This window comes from Pleurodeles waltl, chromosome 6 (assembly GCF_031143425.1).
Source record: "Pleurodeles waltl isolate 20211129_DDA chromosome 6, aPleWal1.hap1.20221129, whole genome shotgun sequence".
NCBI classification, from domain to species: Eukaryota; Metazoa; Chordata; class Amphibia; order Caudata; family Salamandridae; genus Pleurodeles; species Pleurodeles waltl.
The window spans coordinates 675206419-675223205 of record NC_090445.1 but is presented as its reverse complement, the minus strand read 5'-3'; positions in this window follow the sequence as shown (position 1 = coordinate 675223205).

The window sequence follows — 16787 nt, the reverse complement described above, 5'->3', positions numbered from 1 at the left end:
CTCACCAAAAGCTTCTGTTAAGCACTTTTAACAAGACAATGGACATTTCACAGTTTAATTCACTCGGTCAGCATTTTTATTAACCACTAAGAAATACAGCTCCTGCATGAGGCCTGGCAAAACGAGGCCAAGACACTTGCTAAGTTAAGACCTACAATTAATAAAATTATAGCATATTTCATAACCCTTAATATGACATATTACTATCTTAATCTAGTAAATTTTTCAATATTTCATAAGTATTAATCATCAATTAGTACATTTCATTAACACTGATGGCCATTCTTTGAGGTCACATTTTCAAAAGTGTGCAGTATTTTTCTACGTTATTCATTTTCTACATTAACTCATTATTCAAATTAAATAAACACTCATTATTAATTTCTAGTTAAAACACCTGCTCTAGCAGCTGCCAAGCCTAAGAAGAAGGAAAAGAAAGTAGGGACTTCCAGAATAAAGGGAGAGATGTAGGATTTTGCTTCAGATTCAACACTGAAGGTCAGAACCTACATTTCCAGAGAGGATCTGGTCAAGATTTTGGATCATGTTAGAACTAACCTGGGCTTCAAGAAGCGTTCGTCCCAGCCAGATAAAGAGAGGCTCTTCCCTCAGTTTGCCGTGCCTTCGCTTTTGTCTCTTCCTGTTCATAAAGGGATTAAGGACTTGGGGGCATATTTACAAACCCCTTGCACCTTCTTGTGCCACCCTAACATATTTTTTGTTTTTTTTACTCCAAGGATGCGTTACAGAGGACCTGTACTGTGCCACATTTACAAAGAGGTGCAATGCATGCATTGCATCACTTTGTAACCCCTTGCGCCACATTATACCTGTGGCACGTATAATGTATGCAAGGTGGGCGTTCCCACGCAGGGAGACCCGAAAAAATGGCACAGTGACATTTACAAGATTTCACTGCGCCATTTTTTCCATCATGTTTAATGCCTGCTCAGGGCAGTCATTAAAGCGACGTTCTCATAATAACCTATGGACCTCCCTGTGCTTTGATGGACTAGTGTTATAATTTATAGTGCTAATCCAACAAAGCAGCACAATAGGTTCATAAATTATGACGCTATTGTGCTAAAGTGTGCCATGGTGCACTGTATAGTAAATACATCCCTACCATAGTGACATTAGGGGCGCAGGGTGACGCAAGAAAAGTGACATGCCCCTTAATCTTCAGGCATTGAAAGGAGGTGGATCAAATCAGTATTCTGAAGTTCCTTTAAAAAATGTATGTCCTCATGGAAGGGGAGGAGGTACTTTTGCCCAACATTAGGGTAGATTCTATTCTTGTACCTTGGATTGGCAGGATGGCGATTAACCCTGAGAATTTCTCACCTGGAGATAGTGTGTATCATAAGATTAATGGTGCTACTAAGAAGTCTTTTTCTGCCAGATATGTGTCCATGAAGGTGGCTACTTATGCGGCATACACAGCACAGTCTTTAGTAAAGGACTTTGAGTCTCTTTCTAGTGCCATCCCGGAGAATGTATACAGTTTTGATTTGCTGCTACAAATGGAACAGGATGCAAAGCTATCAGCTGATGTTTCTTCAGATATTATTAGATCCTCAGCAGAGGCTTCTGGTGCTTCCATCCTGGCATGCCACCATTTATGGGTGCTGGATCGGAAGACTGACTATGCAGAGAAAGGTTCCCTCCTGAAAATTCCTTTCGAAGGGAAAAAGTTGTTTGGAGACCAGTTCAAAGCTACCATTACAAAGTCTTTCAAAGACAGGAAGCACATATGAGGCTATCTCCAAATCCTATAGCTCTTGGAACAGGGACTATAAGGATTTTTCTAGGAAGTATGCAAAGGGTTATTCTTTCTGAAGAAGGTGGTTTCATCCTAGGAAATACTCTAGGGGCCAGATGTAGGAAGGAAGCAATTTGCGAGTTGCAAATTGCGAGTCCTTCCGACTCGCAATTTGCAACTCGCAAATTGCTATGCAGTACGGTGTCTCAGACACCGACTGCGACTCGCAATGGGGTCGCAATGACCCACCTCATGAATATTCATGAGGTGGGTCGCAAATTGCGGCCCAATTGCGAGTATAGGCACTCGCTAACATGGAGGCCTGCTGTAGTCAGCAGGCCTCCATGTTAGCGACCTGCTTTTAAATAAAGCAGCTTATTTTTTTTGGAAATGTAGCCCGTTTTCCCTAAGGGAAAACGAGCTGCATTTCAAAAAAATCCGAAACCTTTTGTTTCGTTTTTTTCAGGGCAGGGAGTGGTCCCTTGGACCACTCCCTGCCCTGAAAAACTATTTTGGGGTCCAGTCTCAAACTGGAAGGGGTCCCATGGGGACCCCTTCCAATTTGCGAGTGGGTTACCATCCACTTGAAGTGGATGGTAACTGCGACTCCATTTGCGACCGCGTACGCGGTCGCAAATGGAGTTGCATACCACTGCGACTCGCAAATAGGAAGGGAACACCCCTTCCTATTTGCGATTCGGAAATGCATTTTGCGAGTCGGTAACGACTCGCAAAATGCATTTCTGCATAGGAAACACGCATTTGCAAGTCGCAAACGGCAGATTTTGCCGTTTGCGACTCGCAAAGTGTTTCCTACATCTGGCCCTAGATCTCAGGACTCTAGTAAACAGGAAAGAGCAAAAAAAAATAGTTCCTGACCCAGCCCCCTGTCTGGAGGTGGATTGCCCAGTTGCAGGGAGGTAGCTTTTGGCAGGAGTCCATCAGACTTCAATGGGTGCTCAGTCTAGTCAGGTGGGGCTATATGATTGAGTTTATTCAAAAACCTCCAGATTCAGAACTCTCCCTACCTCTGTTTCCAGGTGTGTAGTAATGAGGGAGGCTTTGTGGTCCAGCATTCTAGCCCTCTGAAAAGAAAAGGGCAATTGTGGAGGTCTGGCACCAGAAAGGGGCAAAGGACTTTATTCTGACCTGGTAAAGAATGCAAATTGAGTGTACAGGCCAGTTCTGTACCCAGGAGGAGTGAACAGATTGGTAAAGACAATCCATTTTAAAATGCTATCCTTGCAGAAAGTTATTCCATGGGCCAGGTTCCACCTGAACAGGGTAGTGAGATACTTTCTGGATCATTCGTCCCTGGAATCTCAGGATATGACCATAAGGATTCCAATGACAATAGAAATTAGAGAGGAGCTTTCTTGGTGGATAGTGTCTTCACACATCAGGAAAGGGTTCAGCCTAATGCCCAAGATGCTGAACATCTTGACAACCAATGCCAGTTCGGTGGGTTGAGGAGCCTGGATTGGTGCATGGCAAGTGTAGGACCTGTGGTCAAAGGTGCAGCAGTTGAGGTCTTCAACTGGAGGGAGATGGGGGCAGTTCATCTGGGTCTGCTTGCATTTGATCCCATGTTGAGGGCAAGGGTGTCCTGGTGTGGATGAACAACAACACAGCCAAGCCTTGTCTCAACAAACAGGGCGGCACAAGATCTCCAACAATGTCAAGGATCTCTGATCAGTTATTTTTGTGAGCATAGGACAACTTACTGGAGTTGAGAGCGATTTATATTCAGGGGAAACGGAATGTCAGAGCGGACAAATTGAACAGGGGCATTCCCTCTTCCCAGGGTTTTAGTCTGGCCAGGCAGACTTTTTACAGGATTTTTCAGGAGTGGGGGATCCCAGTAGCAGATTTGTCCACATCAGCTCAGAATACTCTTCTTCCCCAATTCTGTTTGAGGTTATGGAAAGAGAGGGCTTCGGCAGTGGATGACCTGTCTTGTCTGTGGTCAAAGGAGATCATGTATGTTTTAACACTTTTCCCTCTTCTGCTGAGGTTCTTGATCAGGGTGAAGACAGTGAATTAGGTGGGGATACTGGTTGCTCCACCATGACTTTCTGCTTGGTACCATCTGATAATGTCCATGAGAATCAGCTAGGGTCATTCTTCCAGCAGTTCCACCCTCTAGCATTGCCATTCCTTCAAGTCAAAACGTTGACTACCCTCATGGCATGGAGGTTAACAGGGCAGGGTTACAGGGAAAGAGAGTCTCTGAGGCAGTGGCTTCCTCCAGTTAAACTTCTGGGAGAGCTTTCACACTTTCTTCCTATTCCAGACATTGGGCCACTTTTCAGAAATAGTTTATGAGTAAGCATTTAGTCCCACAGTCGGTTGAGCTGGTGAGGGTGCTGGATTTCATGCAGTATGGCTTTGTTCTGGGATCAAAGGTTTCAACTCTTAAGATCTATTGGGCAGCCATCAAGACCTTTCAGGTGTCTTGGGGTAATTTGCAAGAGGCAGATGGGCTCCTCCAAAGGCTTTTTGAGGGGCTTATGAATCTCAGGCCTCTGGCTAGGCTGGTGTGCCCACCTTGGAATCTTTCTCTAGTCTTAGGGGTGTTGAAGAAATCTCCTTTTGAAACTCTGGAGAGGGTGAATTTGAGATTACTTACCTTGAAACCTTTCTTCCAGGTTAAAATCACATCAGGGTGGAGGTTGGGGGAATTGGGTTCCTCATCAGTAAGGCATCCCTTCTTTAGGGTGTCTGAGGACTTGGTCATTTTATGTCTTGGTCCTTCTTTCATCCCTAGGGTGAAGTCAGTATTTCACAGAGAGCAGAAGGTTATTCTACCAGTGTCTCATCCTAATTCTTCTATGAAGGCGATGGAGTTACATTATTTGGCAGTTAAAGGGGCTATTCTGATTTATTTAGAAAGTCTTTTGGATTTCAGGATTTCTTCGTCTTTGTTTTTACATTTTGGGAATTCTAGGAAGGTTCCTAAACCTTCCATTCAAACTCTGAGTAGGTGGATCAGGTGTCTGATTGCATTCGCATATAGAGATGCAGGAACTCTGTGTCCATATGGGGCGGAAGGTATATCCACTAGAGCCATGTGAATTTACTTTGCAGAGGCACAGGGTGTATCTTTGAAGTTTGTAGAGCTAACCCTTCTACGTTTGTGCAACATTACAGAGTGATGCAGGAAAATGACCTGGAGGAGGTTGTGGGGCACAGTTGTTGTCTTCTATGAACTAATAGGAGGTTTAGTTCCAGGATTAAACAAACTGTTTGGTCCATTAATAAACAGTTGTCCTAGTCGATGTTGTGGCTTGCTACATGTCATTAACTAATTAATTAGGGAGGAAAATGTAAGGAGAAGCAAATGCTTCAATTACTTACTAACAACTGCATTGCTCATAGTAAGTTTTCACCCTAATTTAATAACCTCTACCTCCTGGCCTGTTAGGACAAGACCAACTGTATTAGGTATTGACATTCTGTCAACTAAAACAATAGGTCACGAGGGGGGAGGGGCTTCTTAACTTGGGAACTAGGTGTGTCTGTATTGCGCAGTAGCCTCATTCAGTAACTAATTAGGAAGAAAACATACTTGGAGTAATGCAAATATTGATACGTAATTGAGGCATTACCTACAATATATATTTTAAAATATTTATATATATATATATATGTGTATATGTATATATATATATATATATATATATTTTTTTTTTGTTTCACCAAATGACACGAGGTCAAACACAGCACACACATGAAACCTTGTGTTTGTAGATTTATTCTAACAAAAGAGATGAATATCCCAAACTACACCAACGCGTTTCAATCACCAAAGGTCTTGATCACGGTGAGTGAGTGATCCATTAACCACTCCATTTATAGTTTCTCCTATTTTCTGCCATTATGGGACATTCTGGGAAATGTAGTTATAACACATTTTCTCATTATATACAAATCACCCTGTGACAATCCCAATAGAAATCTTTTTTACGTCCCGCTTCCCCAAATAATCAAACAAATGTGAATTTTACAAATATTCAAAATATTAAAACCAGATTGCTATTATTATTAACTGTTGACCTTTTCTTTTTTGCATGCAAACTCTAACATTTTTTTAGATACAAGATCTAACATTTTTGGGGGGATTATGGATATATACTCTGAGATTCTTAATTATCTCAGTACTTGAAAAGGAAAGAAAGGAACAACATCCCATCAGAGACAAGATATATATATATATATATATATATATATATATATATATATATATATATATATATACATATATATATATATATATATATATATATATATATATATACCTTATTCTCAATACAAGTTATTAACCACTTTTGAGATTTACTATTACATTATTTGGAATTCTTCAAAACTATTGCAGGGAAACAAATCCCTTATTTTCTTACTCAACTCGCATTGAGAGGATTTACCCTCTTTACACTATCCTTATCCAACTGTTTTTATTCTGCCTCTTTTCTTTTCTCTGACCAGCACTTTACCTTCCCTGTGATGTAAAACATATTTGTCTCAAAACATATCAATATTTATATATTCATGTATTCGATAGTCCTGGCTACACACTGAGTCATATACAGAGACCATTATGTCTCTTCCTGAGTGAGAAATTCTGACACAACTTTCAGATGACAGTAAAGCTCTTTATCCTCATTGATCCCATACGGGGTCTTGGTTCGTAATCTGATTATAAGCCTTGATTCTAAACGTCTCAACTTTAGAACTCTATCACCTCCTCTTTCATGTGTTTCTACCACCGCTATACCAGAGAAACTCATGTGGAGCCAATCCGCTCCCACATGATTTCTCAAGTGTTTAGTCATCCCATAATTACTGTCATCATTTTGGACTGCTCTTATGTGTTCTAAAATTCGCTTTTTCAAAGGACAGATAGTGCTACCCACATACTTCATACCACAGAGACATTCTATCACATATACTACAAATGTATTGTCACATGTGATTCTTTCATCAATGGTGAAGACTCTGCCATAGGGATCTTCTATTTGTTTTCTATTTTTACCAATTTTAGATACAACAGAAAAAACCCTTTTGTGAGGTTGTCAGCCAATTGGATGACAGTGGTGATTCAAAATTACTTTTCACTAACTTATCTTGCAACGATGGTGCTTTTCTGTACGTTATATTAGGACGTTCACCTACTCTCTGACCAATATCTATGTCTTTTTCGATCAGATGCCAGTGCCTGTTCAAAACATTCAAAATGTGTGTATTTTCCTTACTACAATCCAAAATCAAGCGTATCTTGTTATCTTGTTCTTTTCACCTCTGATTACCCGCTTGTACCAAGATTTCCTTTCTAGATTTCTGTCTTGCTTTACATCTCTGATCTTATATCCTCTAGATAAGAACCTAGCTTCCATTTCTTGATACTTCAACTCCATATCCTCTACATCGGAACAATTCCTTTTTATCCTAATGAACTCCCCTTATGGGATACTCTTAAGGAGTGACCTAGGATGAAAACCTGAACAATGTAGAATACTGTTTGTGGCTGTTGGTTTTCGATACAGAGTAGTTTGAAGTGAGTTTTCTTTGATATATACCTCAACATCCAGAAATTCTATAGAGACCTTACTCATTTTGTATGTAAATCGGAGTCCTATATCGTTGCTATTCAATTTATCAAAGAACTCCACGAACAAATCTTCGTACCGCTCCAAACTAAGAATAGGTCCTCTAAGTACCTCAACCAGACTGGGACATGTTCCATGTAGCATTCGTTTTCTTCTCCCCCAAGCTATGGACTTTTCCCACCATCCCATGGTTAAGTTTGCATACCTTGGAGAAAATGACACCCCACAGCTGTCCCACAAATTTGTTGATAGATGTCATGGTTGAAAATGAAAACATTACTGTGCAAGCATATTTCTGTAATTTCTGCTAGCATTTCCGAATGTTTTAAAAAGTGAATATTTCTCTGTTGTAAAAAATATTCACCGCCTTCATACCTATATCAAGTGATAATGAGGTGTATAAAGACATAACATCAATGGTGATTAATATGTAATTTTCCTGCCATGTTATACCTTCCAAACATCTTATGAAATCACCAGAATCTTTGATATATGAGTTGAGGTCCGTTACCATTGGGGCCAAGAAGTAATCTACATATTCAGATATTTTTTCATATAATGAACCACAACTAAAGATGATCGGTCTCCCTGGGGGTTTCTTCAAAGTCTTGTGAATTTTTGGTAAGAAGTACAGAGTAGGCATCATTGGATTATCATTTCTCATAAAGTTACCAACTAACGAACATTGAGAAAAGTGTGTGTAGACGGGTCTCCTCGACCGCGTCTTGTGATTCCCGGAGCTGGCGCCGTTCGCGCGTCTCTCTCGACACACTTCCGCGTTCCCATGTTACCATGGGAACGCCACTAGACACTTCAGGCTCGGATTTCTGGGTTTGGCCAAGAAAAGAGACGACAGACTTCAAAGAGCGAGGGGAGGAGTTTCGTGCGGAGCCGGACCGAGGAAAAGACGCCGGACGCCGAGAAGGAGGTTTCCCATCCTGAAAAGACTCCAGAGACCCGCGAGGCAGCTTCTACACAAGACCGAGACGGAACGGCCTACAAATCCTGCCACGACCCTGAAGGGTTGTGGCTAAACGAGGTACGGTCCTTCTTAGGACAGCGACCCCCTAGAAGAGCTATCAGTGCACAAGGAAAGGGAACCGGGGAAATGAGGGGAGGGTCAGAGGTGGACCAGGGGAAAGGGATCACCGGTGCAACACTTGAGAGCACTGTGGGACATAGCTCTGAGTTAGATAAGAGAGAGAGCGTGCCGAAAGTACCTGAGACCCACACCCTCACAGCTGGGCACTGCCTTCCTCTCCCTCCACCACCAAACCCTGAGAACCCTCTTTCCTTGCATGCCAACCCCTAAAAAAAACCCACACAAAGAACCCCACAACCGACTTACCTTTGGTATCCCCTCTGTTTTTTTTTCCGGTTTCCACAGGAGACGAGAGGAGCTGACATTTACCAAACCTAGAGGAAGAGAAAAGACGAGACGGTTAAAAGATAAAGGAAGAATCAACAAGGCTTACGGACATCACAATACCTTTAGATAACTTGAACTGCATCATCTTAAAATATAATAAAATCACTCACCATACCTAAGGCTCAGACTCCTCTGTACCGCCAGTAGCCTACCACAGTGGTGTCAGAAGTGGGATCTATAACCCGAGAGGCTACTGTGAGGTACACAAAATGGGGAAAAAGCCTACGTTAGAAGACATGATTAAACAACTGGCGGAGGGCCAACGACACCTCCAACTGGTCTGGGAGGCACATCAACGAGAGGCAAAAGAAGATAGAGAGGCCCTACAAACAGCCTTAAAAAGCCAAGCCACGATCATGGCTAACAACCAGCTGGTACATGAGACTGCGCTGCAGAAACTAACTGACACCATAGCAGCCAACAAGGTACACCCTACTGTCCCAAGCTCTGTCTTACAAAAGTTCCAAGAAGGAGAAGATCCAGACTCCTTCTTCACAAACTTCGAACGTGTAGCCTCTTCAGCCCAATGGCCTGAAGAACGGTGGGGACAGTATATCGCACCCCTCCTCACTGGAATCCTACAGACAACCTACCAGGCCGCTAATCCTGGAGGCACCATACCATACAAGGATATTAAGAGTAGTATCCTAGAAAGGGTCGGTCACGACGCAGAATACTACAGAATGAAGTTTAGAAAAGTGAAATGGGTACAGAGTGAAGATCCTCGTACTTTTTATTTCAGGGTTAAAGACTTGGGATTGAAGTGGTTGGGACCGCTATGGACAACCAGAGAAGATGTAATCAAAACGATTATTCTGAAACAGTACCTAGACTCTCTCCCAAACAGCACCAGGAATTGGATAAGACAACATCCCAAGGTCAATACAGAACTAGCCATAGACCTGGCCTGTGCCTATCACTGGTCAGCGGATGTTAAACCCATAACCCCCAGAACCACTGTAAGACCACCCCTGGCCCCCTTTAAATATTCACTGCGACATCCGTTGGAAGAAGCCGGACCGCACAAACATGGAGAGGGTAGTCCTATGCAACAACCCCAGTGTTTTAGTTGTGGAGAGTGGGGACACATTGCGAAGGGCATGTCCCAGGAAAAATGACAGGGTCGAACCTATGGAAATCGGGGTCACCCGGCGCAGAGTATTATGTACAGGCAAGGGAAATTATAAGTTCAATCAGGTCATCAAAATAAATGTAAAGCCCATAGACGCCTTAATTGACTCAGGTTGTAGCCAATCAGTAATACGCAGGGACTTATTGAACCCAAGAGATCCAACACCAAGCCAGTGGGTCACTATCTGTTGTATTCATGGGGACAAGAAACAGTATCCACTAGGGTTGGTCAGGATAGAATGGGGCGAGTATCACGATTTTCTCCCAGTGAGGATTATGGACAGACTCATAGAAGACTGTATCATCGGGACGGACTATATCCGGTTCTATGATCTCCTCGATAAAATTAGAGTACCCCAACAATCCCCGGACTGGTGGACAGAAGCACCCGTTTCCAACAGTTACATTGAGAGTCCTCCTGATCGCATAAAACTAACCAGGAGGGAGAAAAGACAAGAAAAATTAAAATATCAGGAGTCCAGGGATGAGCCAACCCCCGAAAAACTGGTAGCAGGAACCAGTGACTCAACCGTCTCCTTTAGAGCCAGTCAGCGGCAGGACCCTACTCTTTGTCACACCTGGAAAATAGCTAAGACTGAGTCCACGAACGAGGTGGGTCCTTATTTTTTAATACAGAATAGTCTTCTGTATAGAGTTACCACATCAACATATGGAGAGAAAAAGCAATTGGTGGTACCTGAACCCTATCGAAATCAGGTCCTGTTCTTAGCTCATAACCAGCCAGGGGGTGGCCATTACGGTCGAGAAAAGACTGAGGAGTATCTCATTCTATTGGCCAGGGGTATACGCTCACATCAGAAGGTACTGTTTACAGTGTCCTAGGTGTCAATTAACGGAACCAGGAACCCCTAGAAAGCCCCGTTACAACCCCTACCCATTATTGAGATTCCTTTTAGTCGTGTAGGTATGGATCTGGTCGGACCCCTCCTTCCCTCATCCAGAGGTCATACCTATATTCTGGTACTGGTAGACTATGCTACGAGATATCCAGAAGCAATTCCCCTATCCAGCATGACTACGAAAACGGTGGCACAAGCCATGATAACCTTTTTCTCTAGAATAGGATTTCCCCAAGAGATCCTCACCGATCAAGGCACTCCTTTTATGTTGGGCCTTATGAAACAGATTTGTAAACTATTAGGGATCACTCAGATAAAAACCTCTGTATACCACCCCCAAATGGACAGTTTAGTGGAACGCTACAACCGTACCATAAAAACCCTATTGAGGAAAATAGTAGATGACTCCGGAAAAGACTGGGACCAGAAGCTACCCCTGGTCCTTTATGCCATCCGGATTCACGAACAATCCTCCACTGGACACAGTCCTTTTGAATTAGTCTTTGGAAGACAACCACGTAGTCTCCTTGATATGGCCACAGAAACATGGGAAGAGGAAGAAGATGAAGGGAAACCCTTACTGGAATATGTCCATAAACTGAAATCGCATTTACAGACCATATGGGAAGATGTACGAAAACATCTAGAGAAAGCACAGACAAATCAAAAGACCTATTACGACCAAAGGACTAAATTATGATCTTTCCACCCTAATGACCAAGTTCTCATAATGTGACCAACCTCTGAACATAAAGTCTTAGCCAAATGGCAGGGACCCTATAGAGTGATAAAAGCAGTCTCCCCGTCTCCTACCTCATCGAACTAAATCCACACCCCAAAAGAACCCAAATATACCATGTAAATTTACTAAAAAAATGGGAACAACCGGAAGATGTCACTAGTAACTCTGCTGGCGGGTTTTTTATCACACCATCCACAGGTCTAGGGTTGGAGCTCTATCCCATTAGAAGCAAGGAACCGGGAGAAGCTCCTTGTATAAATAATTCTCTTACCGAAACCGAAAAGTCACAACCATCCTCCCTCTTACAACATCACTCACATTTCTTTTCTGAGACGCCAGGGAGAACCACGTTAATCCACCACGAAATTAAAACACCCGAGGGCCAGACTATTCGTCTCCGCCCCTACCGCATTCCCGAAGCCCGGAAACATATCATTGAAGAAGAAATAAAAAAAATGTTAGCCCTGAAGGTGATCAAACCCTCTGTGAGCCCATGGTGCTCCCCGGTGGTTCTTGTTCCAAAACCCGACGGATCTGTTCGATTTTGCATCGACTTCCGTAGGTTAAATGACATATCACTCTTTGACACATATCCTATTCCCCGTGTAGATGATGTGTTAGAGAAATTAGGAAGAGCCAAATACCTGTCCACCCTCGATTTAACAAAGGGGTACTGGCGAATCCCCCTAGCACCGGGGGACAAAGAGAAAACAGCTTTTGTGACCCCATCAGGCCTTTATCACTTTACTGTCCTGCCCTTTGGTCTCCACGGGGCCCCAGCTACCTTTCAATGGTTAATGGACCGGCTATTAAAACCATTCCATGACTTTGCAGCAGCGTACTTGGATGACATTGTAATTTTTAGCGACACTTGGTCCGATCATGTACACCATCTCCATGAAGTGTTCAATGCCTTGGCGGAAGGCGGGCTGACGGCTAATCCAAAAAAATGCACCCTGGGAAACACACAAATATCCTATCTCAGTTATCTAATAGGTGACGGGACTCTACAACCACAGAAAAGTAAGATTGAGGCCATATCACAAGTACCAATGCCAAAAACCAAGAAAGATCTACGATCCTTTTTAGGCTTAGTGGGGTATTACCGCAGGCTTATACCCCAGTACTCCACGATTGCAGCCCCTCTCAATGATCTCCTAAAAAAACAGCACCCCTCCACTTTAAACCCATTATCCGGTTCTCAGCTCACCAGTTTTGAGCAATTAAAACGATCCCTTACAACCGAACCTGTCCTTACGTGTCCCAATTTTTCCATCCCATTTCACTTGTATACCGACGCTTCTAACGTAGGTCTAGGTGCGGTCCTCACCCAACCTGACAGGGAGGGTCATGATCATCCCATTGCCTTTATCAGCAGGAAACTTCTTCCCAGGGAGTGTCATTACCCCGCTATTGAGAAGGAGTGTCTGGCCATTAAATGGGCTGTGGAAAACTTACAGTATTACCTCTTGGGCAGACCTTTCATTCTTTATACCGACCATGCCCCTCTCACTTGGTTGGCCTCCCATAAGGACTCCAATTCTAGAGTGCTGCGATGGTTTCTTGAGCTCCAACCTTTTACTTTTCAGGTCAGCCACATACCGGGTACACAGCAGGGCCCTGCCGATTATCTGTCCCGGTTCCCCACTTCTTCGGTCCTCTACCAGTCCTGATCATGGGGTGGGGAGTGTAGACGGGTCTCCTCGACCGCGTCTTGTGATTCCCGGAGCTGGTGCCATTCGCGCGTCTCTCTCGACACACTTCCGCGTTCCCATGTTACCATGGGAACGCCACCAGACACTTCAGGCTCAGATTTCCGGGTTTGGCCAACAAAAGAGACGACGGACTTCAAAGAGCGAGGGGAGGAGTTTCGTGCGGAGCAGAGGAAGACGACCGAGGAAAAGATGCCGGACGCCGAGAAGGAGGTTTCCCATCCTGAAAAGACTCCAGAGACCCATGAGGCAGCTTCTACACAAGACCGAGACGCAACGGCCTACAAATCCTGCCAGGACCCTGAAGGGTCGTGGCTAAACGAGGTACGGTCCTTCTTAGGACAGCGACCCCCTAGAAGAGCTATCAGTGCACAAGGAAAGGGAACCGGGGAAATGAGGGGAGGGTCAGAGGTGGACCAGGGGAAAGGGATCACCGGTGCAACACTTGAGAGCACTGTGGGACATAGCTCTGAGTTAGATAAGAGAGAGAGCGTGCCGAAAGTACCTGAGACCCACACCCTCACAGCTGGGCACTGCCTTCCTCTCCCTCCACCACCAAACCCTGAGAACCCTCTTTCCTTGCATGCCAACCCCTAAAAAAAAAACACACAAAGAACCCCACAACCGACTTACCTTTGGTATCCCCTCTGTTTTTTTTTCCGGGTTCCACGGGAGACGAGAGGAGCTGACATTCACCAAACCTAGAGGAAGAGAAAAGACGAGACGGTTAAAAGATAAAGGAAGAATCAACAAGGCTTACGGACATCACATTACCTTTAGATCACTTGAACTGCATCATCTTAAAATATAATAAAATCACTCACCATACCTAAGGCTCAGACTCCTCTGTACCGCCAGTAGCCTACCATAGTGTGTTACAAAAAGGTCTAAATGTTTGTCCAGATTGTGTACAAACAAGGATTGATTTATATAAATGTGTGCGTAAATTGAAATTCGCCAAATATTTTACGAAAATGAATAATATCAATTCAATAGGACAAATGGAAGTGAATGATGAACAGAATGTGACAATGGAATCAATAGAAGAGGGTTGGAAATCATATATGATAATTGAGCAAAAATCTGACTTGAAAATGGCCTATGACCTACTGCATAATTTGGAGGATGATATGATGTCGGAAACACAGTTACTTGCGACATTGGGAATTGATTATGAACAACAGGATAATACAAACTTCAAACCCAGATCCAAATTTTGTCCAGTTTTAGCACCGGGAAATAAGATTGACATCTTTCATGATTTGGTTGTGATGGATTTGGAAAAGATACAATATGATGCAAATAAAAAAGCACAAGAAAATCTAACAAAAGAACAACGAGATGCTTTGAAGAACTTGATGGCAAATCAGGACATAGTGATGAAACTGGCGGATAAAGGAGGAAATATAGGGGGTCTTTATGACCTTGGCGGGAAAAGGCGCTTACCGGCGTGCAGAAGTCCGCCAATACACCGCGGCGGCGGTGGCGGGGGACCGCCACAGCTATTATGAGACACATTACGGAATCCGCCGAAATTCAGACACCCACACAATACCGCCACACCAAAGGTCAGCGATAAACATGCGGAAACAAATCCTCCACCTCCACGGCAACAGAAACACGCCCATGCTATTACGACACACAAATCCGCGCGGCGGTCTTTCAACCGCGGTATTCCATTGGCGGTACACACCGCTGCGCTCAAAATACACACACATCTCCAAAACACCGCCACATTGGACAATTCCAAATACACACACCTGATACACATACACACACCACTCCCACACACCCAACACTATATAAAACACATACCCACAACACCCACAAACCCCTATGACCAAAAATTAGAGACGAAGGCCAGAGAGAGACAGCACAGAATAGAGAGCCTGATCACACAGAGGCACACTACACCATCACCCACACAACATCCACGCACAAAACACCACATACCACTACACTCACCACACTCATCAACACATACACCGCCCCACACATCACACACACCACCCCATGTCACGCCAAAGACACCCCCGCTTCTCCGAGGAGGAGCTCAGGGTCATGGTGGAGGAAATCGTACGGGTAGAGCCACAGCTATTTGGCTCACAGGTACAGTACACATCCAAAGCCAGGAAGATGGAGCTATGGCAAAGAATAGTGGCAGGGTCAATGCTGTGGGACAGCACCCAAGAAATAGGGAGGACATCAGGAAGAGGTGGAACGACCTACGGGGGAAGGTGCGTTCAACAGTATCCAGGCACCACATCGCGGTACAGCGGACTGGCGGCGGACCCCCACCTCCTCCCCCACAACTAACAACATGGGAGGAGCAAGTCTTGTCCATCTTGCATCCTGAGGGCCTCGCAGGAGTTGTTGGAGGGACGGACACTGGTAAGTCAAATCTCAACTATCATATCCCCCACCCTACCTGCATGCTATCACACACCCCCACCCTCACACCCTCCACTAACACCCTAACTCCTCACTAATGTACCCATAACACCAACCACCCATCCCAACCCCAAGACCTGCATGACACAACTAAGCATGGATACCCATCACTAAAGCATGCCCACTGCACAGACCCAAAACACCCCCCAACCATCAGCACACAAGCTCCCACACAGGAATACTAGCACTGGGGTACACGCACACCCAAACATTGCACATCATGAAACACACACATGCAATAATCCTGTACTCATACCCCCGCAGGAACCCGAAGGAACGTCACCACACCAGAGGGTCCAGACAACACCACTCCACCCCCAGAAGAGGCCCACAGTGACGACAGCAGCCCTGCCCTACTGGATCTTGATGACCAGCCCGGACCATCGTTGGCCTCAGGACAGTCGGTTCCCCTTGCCCAGCCACAACCCAACACCGAGCTTACACCCTCTGGTAACACCAGCACAGCACCCACCCAGCGGGCCCATACCTCCCTACCCAGGACAGGTCAATCAGCGGTGTGTCCACCACTACAGGGCACCCAGGCTAACCCACCACCCCAACAACAACAGGGACCTGGGGGCAGTGATAGTGGGCACATGGTCCAGGGGACGGAGGCACAGGAAGATAGGGGAACTGGGAGGGCTGCTGTGCGACAGAGGGAGGCCAGGCCAAGGGAACCTACTCTCAACTAGGCCCTCTCCTCCATCATGGGAGCATACCACCACTCCCAGGAGACGATGGCAACGGTCCTGGACAAGTTGCAGGAGACCCTGCGTCTGCAGGAGGAGCAGTATTTGGGGTTCAGGGAGGAGCTCAGGACCATAGGCTCCGCCCTGGGCACCATCGTAGGGGTGCTGACGGACATTCAAAAGACCTTGAGGGGCACCGTGGCACTCCAAGGGGCCCCTGGCACTAGCCACGACGACGAACTACCCACCACCTCCGCCGGCGCTAGTGGACAGGACGCCCCACCACAGGACCAACACACCAGCACCCCACCCCCTGCAGATGGAGAACCACCACGAACGCGGTCCCTGAGATCCAGGAACAGGACAGAGCAAGATGGCAAGACCCCCACCAGGAAATAAGACTAC